Consider the following 7,760-nt stretch of genomic DNA (forward strand, 5'->3'; position numbering starts at 1 on the left):
CAATATGGGCATCCAGGTCCCGCTATTGGTTATTGACCGGAAAGGTGTCTCGGTCATGTCTACATAGTTCTCGAACCCAAAGGGTCCGCACGCTTAAAGTTACGATGACAGTTATATTATGAGTTTATGTGATTTGATGTACCGAAGGTTGTCCGGAGTCCCGGATGTGATCACGGACATGACGAGGAGTCTCGAAATGGTCGAGACGTAAAGATTGATATATTGGACGACTATATTCGGACACCGGAAGTGTTCCGGAGAAGTTTCGGATTAAACCGGAGTGCCGGAGGGTTACCGGAACCCCCCGGGGAAGTATTGGGCCTTGGTGGGCCTTGAGGGGAGAGAGAGGGCAGCAGCCAGGAGGTGGCGCGCCCCCTCCCAAGGGGAATCCTAGTTGGACTAGGAGAGGGGGGCGCAGCCCCCTTTCCCTGTCCCTCTCCCTCTCTTTCCATCCCCCCCTCTTTTCCTAATAGGACTAGGAAAGGGGAGTCCTACTCCTACTAGGAGGAGGACTCCCCCTCTCTCCTTGGCGTGCCTAGGGCAGCCGGCATCCCCCTTGCTCCTTTATATACGGGGGCAGGGGGGCACCTAAGAACACACTTGATATACGATATTTTAGCCGTGTGCGGTGCCCCCCTCCACCAGATTACACCTCGATAATACCGTCGCGGAGCTTAGGCGAAGCCCTGCGTCGGTGGAACATCATCATCGTCACCACGCCATCGTGCTGACGAAACTCTCCCTCAACACTCAGCTGGATCGGAGTTCGAGGGACGTCATCGAGCTGAACGTGTGTAGAACTTCGGAGGTGCCGTGCGTTCGGTACTTGATCGGTCGGATCGTGAAGACGTACGACTACATCAACCGCGTTGTGATAACGCTTTCGCTGTCGGTCTACGAGGGTACGTGGACAACACTCTCCCCTCTCGTTGCTATGCATCACCATGATCTTGCGTGTGCGTAGGAATTTTTTTGAAATTACTACGTTTCCCAACAGTGGCATCCGAGCCAGGTTTTATGCGTTGATGCTATGCACGAGTAGAACACAAGTGAGTTGTGGGCGATATAAGTCATACTGCTTACCAGCATGTCATACTTTGGTTCAGCGGTATTGTGAGATGAAGCGGCCCGAACTGACATTACGCGTACGCTTACGCGAGACTGGTTTCACCGTTCGGAGCACTCGTTGCTTAAAGGTGACTGGCGGGTGTCTGTCTCTCTCACTTTAGTTGAACCGAGTGTGGCTACGCCCGGTCCTTGCGAAGGTTAAAACAGCACCAACTTGACAAACTACCGTTGTGGTTTTGATGCGTAGGTAAGAACGGTTCTTGCTAAGCCCGTAGCAGCATGTAAAACTTGCAACAACAAAGTAGAGGACGTCTAACATGTTTTTGCAGGGCATGTTGTGATGTGATATGGTCAAGACATGATGTGATATAATGTGTTGTATGATCATGTTTTGTAACCGAGTTATCGGCAACTGGAAGGAGCCATATGGTTGTCGCTTTATTGTATGAGATGCAATCGCCATGTAATAGTTTTACTTTATCACTAAGCGGTAGCGATAGTCGTAAAAGCAATAAGTTGGCGAGACGACAACGATACTACGATGGAGATCAAGGTGTTGAGGCGGTGACGATGGTGATCATGACGGTGCTTCGGAGATGGAGATCACGAGCACGGTGGTTCGAAGATGGAGATCACAAGCACAAGATGATGATGGCCATATCATATCACTTATATTGATTGCATGTGATGTTAATCCTTTATGCATCTTATCTTGCTTTGATTGACGGTAGCATTATAAGATGATCTCTCACTAAAATTTCAAGACAAAAGTGTTCTCCCTGAGTATGCACCGTTGCAAAAGTTCTTCGTGCTGAGACACCACGTGTTAATCGGGTGTGATAGGCTCTACGTTCAAATACAACGGGTGCAAAACAGTTGCACACGCGGAATACTCAGGTTAAACTTGACGAGCCTAGCATATATACAGATATGGCCTCGGAACACAGAGACCGAAAGGTCGAGCGTGAATCATATAGTAGATATGATCAACATAGTGATGTTCACCATTGAGACTACTCCATCTCACGTGTTAATCGGACATGGTTTAGTTGCTTTGGATCACGCAATCACTTAGATGATTAGAGGGATGTCTATCTAAGTGGGAGTTCTCACGTAATATGATTAATTGAACTTAAATTTATCATGAACTTAGTCCTGATAGTATTTTGCAAATTATGTTGTAGATCAATAGCTCGCGTTGTTGCTTCCCTGTGTTTATTTTTTGATATGTTCCTAGAGAAAAATTATGTTGAAAGATGTTAGTAGCAAAGATGCGGATTGGATCCGTGATCTGAGGATTATCCTCATTGCTGCACAGAAAAATTATGTCCTTGATGCACCGCTAGGTGACAGACCTATTGCAGGAGCAGATGCAGACGTTATGAACGTTTGGCTAGCTCAATATGATGACTACTTGATAGTTTAGTGCACCATGCTTAACGGCTTAGAATCGAGACTTCAAAGACGTTTTGAACGTCATGGACCATATAAGATGTTCCAGGAGTTGAAGTTAATATTTCAAGCAAATACCCGAGTTGAGAGATATGAAGTCTCCAACAAGTTCTATAGCTAAAAGATGGAGGAGAATCGCTCAACTAGTGAGCATGTGCTCAGATTGTCTGGGTACTACAATCGCTTGAATCAAGTGGGAGTTAATCTTCCAGATAAAATAGTGATTGACAGAATTCTCTAGTCACCATCACCAAGTTAGTAGAACTTCGTGATGAACTATAGTATGCAAGGGATGACGAAAGAAATTCCCGAGCTCTTCGTGATGCTGAAATCGACGAAGGTAGAAATCAAGAAAAACATCAAGTGTTGATGGTTGACGAGACCACTTCAAGTGTTGATGGTTGACGAGACCACTAGTTTCAAGAAAAGGGCAGAGGGAAGAAGCGGAACTTCAAAAAGAACGGCAAGCAAGTTGCTACTCAAGTGAAGAAGCCCAAATCTGTACCTAAGCCTGAGACTAAGTGCTTCTACTGCAAAGGGACTGGTCACTGGAGGCGGAACTGCCCCAAGTAATTGGTGGATAAGAAGGATGGCAAAGTGAAAAAAGGTATATTGGATATACATGTTATTGATGTGTACTTACTAGTGTTTATAGCAACCCCTCAGTATTTGATACTGGTTCAGTTGCTAAAGAGTAGTAACTCGAAAACGGGAGTTGCAGAATAAACAGAGACTAGTAAAAGGCGAGGTGACGATGTGTGTTGGAAGTAGTTCCAAGATTGATATGATCATCATCGCACACTCCCTATACTTTCGGGATTAGTGTTGAAACTAAATAAGTGTTATTTGGTGTTTGCGTTGAGCATGAATATGATTTGATCATGTTTATTGCAATACAGTTATTCATTTAAGTTAGAGAACAATTGTTGTTCTGTTTACATGAATAAAAACCTTCTATGGTCATACACACCAACGAAAATGGTTTGTTGGATCTCGATCGTAGTGATACACATATTCATAATAATGAAGCCAAAAGATGCAAAGTTAATAATGATAGTGCAACTTATTTGTGGCACTGCCGTTTAGGTCATATTGGTGTAAAGCGCATGAAGAAACTCCATACTGATGGGATTTTTGGAATCACTTGATTATGAATCACTTGATGCTTGCGATCCGTGCCTCATGGGCAAGATGACTAAAACGCCATTCTTCGGAACTATGGAGAGAGCAACAGATTTGTTGGAAATCATACATACAGATGTATGTGGCCCGATGAATATTGAGGCTCATAGCAGGTATCATTATTTTCTGACCTTCACAGATGATTTGAGCAGATATGGGTATATCTACTTAATGAAACAGAAGTCTGAAACATTTGAAAAGTTCATATAATTTCAGAGTGAAGCGAAAATCATCGTAACAAGAAAATAAAGTTTCTACGATTTGATCGTGGAGAAGAGTATTTTAGTTACGAGTTTGGCCTTCAGTTAAAACAATGTGAAATAGTTTCACTACTCACGCCACCTGGAACACCACGGTGTAATGGTGTGTCCGAACATCGTAACCGTACTTTATTAGATATGGTGCGATATATGATGTCTCTTACCGATCTACCACTATCGTTTTGGGGTTATGCATTAGAGACAGCTGCATTCACGTTAAATAGGGCACCATCAAAATCCGTTGAGACGACGCCTTATGAACTGAGGTTTAGCAAGAAACCAAAGTTGTCGTTTCTTAAAATTTTGGGGTTGCGATGCTTATGTGAAAAAGTTTCATCCTGATAAGCTCAAACCCAAATCGGAGAAATGTGTCTTCATAGGATACCCAAAGGAAACAGTTGGGTATACCTTCTATCACAGATCCGAAGGCAAGACATTCGTTGCTTAGTATGGATCCTTTCTAGAGAAGGAGTTTCTCTCAAAGAAGTGAGTGGGAGGAAAGTAGAACTTGATGAGGTAATTGTACCTGCTCCCTTATTGGAAAGTAGTTCATCGCAGAAACCAGTTTCTGTGACGCCTATACCAATTACTGAGGAAGTAAATGATGATGATCATGGAACTTCAGATCAAGTTATTACTGAACCTCGTAGGTCAACCAGAGTAAGATCCGCACCAGAGTGGTACGGTAATCCTGTTCTGGAGGTTATGTTACTAGACCATGACGAACCTACGAACTATGAAGAAACGATGGTGAGCCCAAATTCCGCAAAATGGCTTGAGGCCATGAAATCTGAGATGAGATCCATGTATAAGAACAAAGTATGGACTTTGGTTGACTTGCCCGATGATCGGCAAGCCATAGAAAATAAATGGATCTTCAAGAGGAAGACGGACGCTGATAGTAGTGTTACTATCTACAAAGCTAGAATTGTCACAAAAGGTTTTCGACAAGTTTAAGGTGTTGACTACGATGAGAGTTTCTCACTCGTATCTATGCTTAAGTCTGTCTGAATCATGTTAGCAATTGCCGCATTTTATGAAATCTGGCAAATGGATAAACAAAACTGCATTCCTTAATGGATTTATTAAAGAAGAGTTGTATATGATGCAACCAGAAGGTTTTGTCAATCTTAAAGGTGCTAACAAAATATGCAAGCTCCAGCGATCCATCTATGGACTGGTGCAAGCATCTCGGAGTTGGAATATACGCTTTGATAAGTTGATCAAAGGATATAGTGTTATACAGACTTGCGGTGAAGCCTGTATTTACAAGAAAGTGAGTGGGAGCACTACAACATTTCTGATAAGTATATGTGAATGACATATTGTTGATCGGAAATAATGTAGAATTATTCTGCAAAGCATAAAGGAGTGTTTGAAAGGAGTTTTTCAAAGAAAGACCTCGGTGAAGCTGCTTACATATTGAGCATCAAGATCTATAGAGATAGATGAAGACGCTTGATAAGTTTTTCAATGAGTACATACCTTAACAAGATTTTGAAGTAGTTCAAAATAGAACAGTCAAAGAAAGAGTTCTTGCCTGTGTTACAAGGTGTGAAATTGAGTAAGACTCAAAGCCAGACCACGGCAGAAGATAGAAAGCGAATGAAAGTCATTCCCTATGCCTTGGCCATAGGTTCTATAAAGTATGCCATGCTGTGTACTAGATCTATTGTATACCCTACACTGATTTTGGCAAGGGAGTACAATAGTGATCTAGGAGTAGATCACTGGACAGCGGTCAAAATTATCCTTAGTGGAATAAGGATATGTTTCTCGATTATGGAAGTGACAAAAGGTTCGTCGTAAAGGGTTACGTCGATGCAAGTTTTGACACTAAATCTAGATGACTCTAAGTCTCGGTCTAGATACATATTGAAAGTGGGAGCAATTAGCTAGAGTAGCTCCGTGCAGAGCATTGTAGACATAGGAATTTGCAAAATACTTACGGATCTGAATGTGACAGACCCGTTGACTAAAATTATCTCACAATCAAAACATGATCACACCTTAGTACTCTTTGGGTGTTAACCACATAGCGATGTGAACTAGATTATTGACTCTAGTGAACCCTTTGAGTGTTGGTCACACAGAGATGTGAACTATGGGTGTTAATCACATGGTGATGTGAATTATTGATGTTAAATCACATGGCGATGTGAACTAGATTATTGACTCTAGTGCAAGTGGGAGACTGAAGGAAATATGCCCTAGAGGCAATAATAAAGTATTATATATTCCCTTATATCATGATAAATGTTTATTATTCATGCTAGAATTGTATTAACCAGAAACATAATACATGTGTGAATACATAGACAAACAGAGTGTCACTAGTATGCCTCTACTTGACTAGCTCGTTAATCAAAGATGGTTATGTTTCCTAGCCATAGACATGAGTTGTCATTTGATTAAAGGGATCACCTCATTAGGAGAATGACGTGATTGACATGACCCATTACGTTAGCTTAGCACCCGATCGTTTAGTATGTTGCTATTGCTTTCTTCATGACTTATACATGTTCCTCTAACTATGAGATTATGCAACTCCCGTTTACCGGAGGAACACTTTGTGTGCTACCAAACGTCACAACGTAAATGGGTGATTATAAAGGTGCTCTACAAGTGTCTCCAAAGGTACTTGTTGGGTTGGCGTATTTCGAGATTAGGATTTGTCACTCCGATTGTCGGAGAGGTATCTCTGGGCCCACTCGGTAATGCACATCACTATAAGCCTTGCAAGCATTGTGACTAATGAGTTAGTTGTGGGATGATGTATTACAGAACGAGTAAAGAGACTTGCCGGTAACGAGATTGAACTAGGTATCGAGATACCGACGATCGAATCTCGGGCAAGTAACATACCGATGACAAAGGGAACAACGTATGTTGTTATGCGGTCCGACCGATAAAGATCTTCGTAGAATATGTGGGAGCCAATATGGGCATCCAGGTCCCGCTATTGGTTATTGACCGGAAAGGTGTCTCAATCATGTCTACATAGTTCTCGAAGCCAAAGGGTCCGCACGCTTAAAGTTACGATGACAGTTATATTATGAGTTTATGTGATTTGATGTACCGAAGGTTGTCCGGAGTCCCGGATGTGATCACGGACATGACGAGGAGTCTCGAAATGGTCGAGACGTAAAGATTGATATATTGGACGACTATATTCGGACACCGGAAGTGTTCCGGAGAAGTTTCGGATTAAACCGGAGTGCCGGAGGGTTACCGGAACCCCCCGGGGAAGTATTGGGCCTTGGTGGGCGTTGAGGGGAGAGAGAGGGCAGCAGCCAGGAGGTGGCGCGCCCCCTCCCAAGGGGAATCCTAGTTGGACTAGGAGAGGGGGGCGCAGCCCCCTTTCCCTGTCCCTCTCCCTCTCTTTCCTTCCCCCCCCCTCTTTTCCTAGTAGGACTAGGAAAGGGGAGTCCTACTCCTACTAGGAGGAGGACTCCCCCTCTCTCCTTGGCGCGCCTAGGGCAGCCGGCCTTCCCCTTGCTCCTTTATATACGGGGGCAGGGGGCACCTAAGAACACACTTGATATACGATATTTTAGCCGTGTGCGGTGCCCCCCTCCACCAGATTACACCTCGATAATACCGTCGCGGAGCTTAGGCGAAGCCCTGCGTCGGTGGAACATCATCATCGTCACCACGCCGTCGTGCTGACGAAACTCTCCCTCAACACTCAGCTGGATCGGAGTTCGAGGGACATCATCGAGCTGAACGTGTGTAGAACTTCGGAGATGCCGTGCGTTCGGTACTTGATCGGTCGGATCGTGAAGACGTACGACTACA

Source organism: Aegilops tauschii, chromosome 7 (assembly GCF_002575655.3).
Source record: "Aegilops tauschii subsp. strangulata cultivar AL8/78 chromosome 7, Aet v6.0, whole genome shotgun sequence".
In the NCBI taxonomy this organism is placed as follows: Eukaryota; Viridiplantae; Streptophyta; class Magnoliopsida; order Poales; family Poaceae; genus Aegilops; species Aegilops tauschii.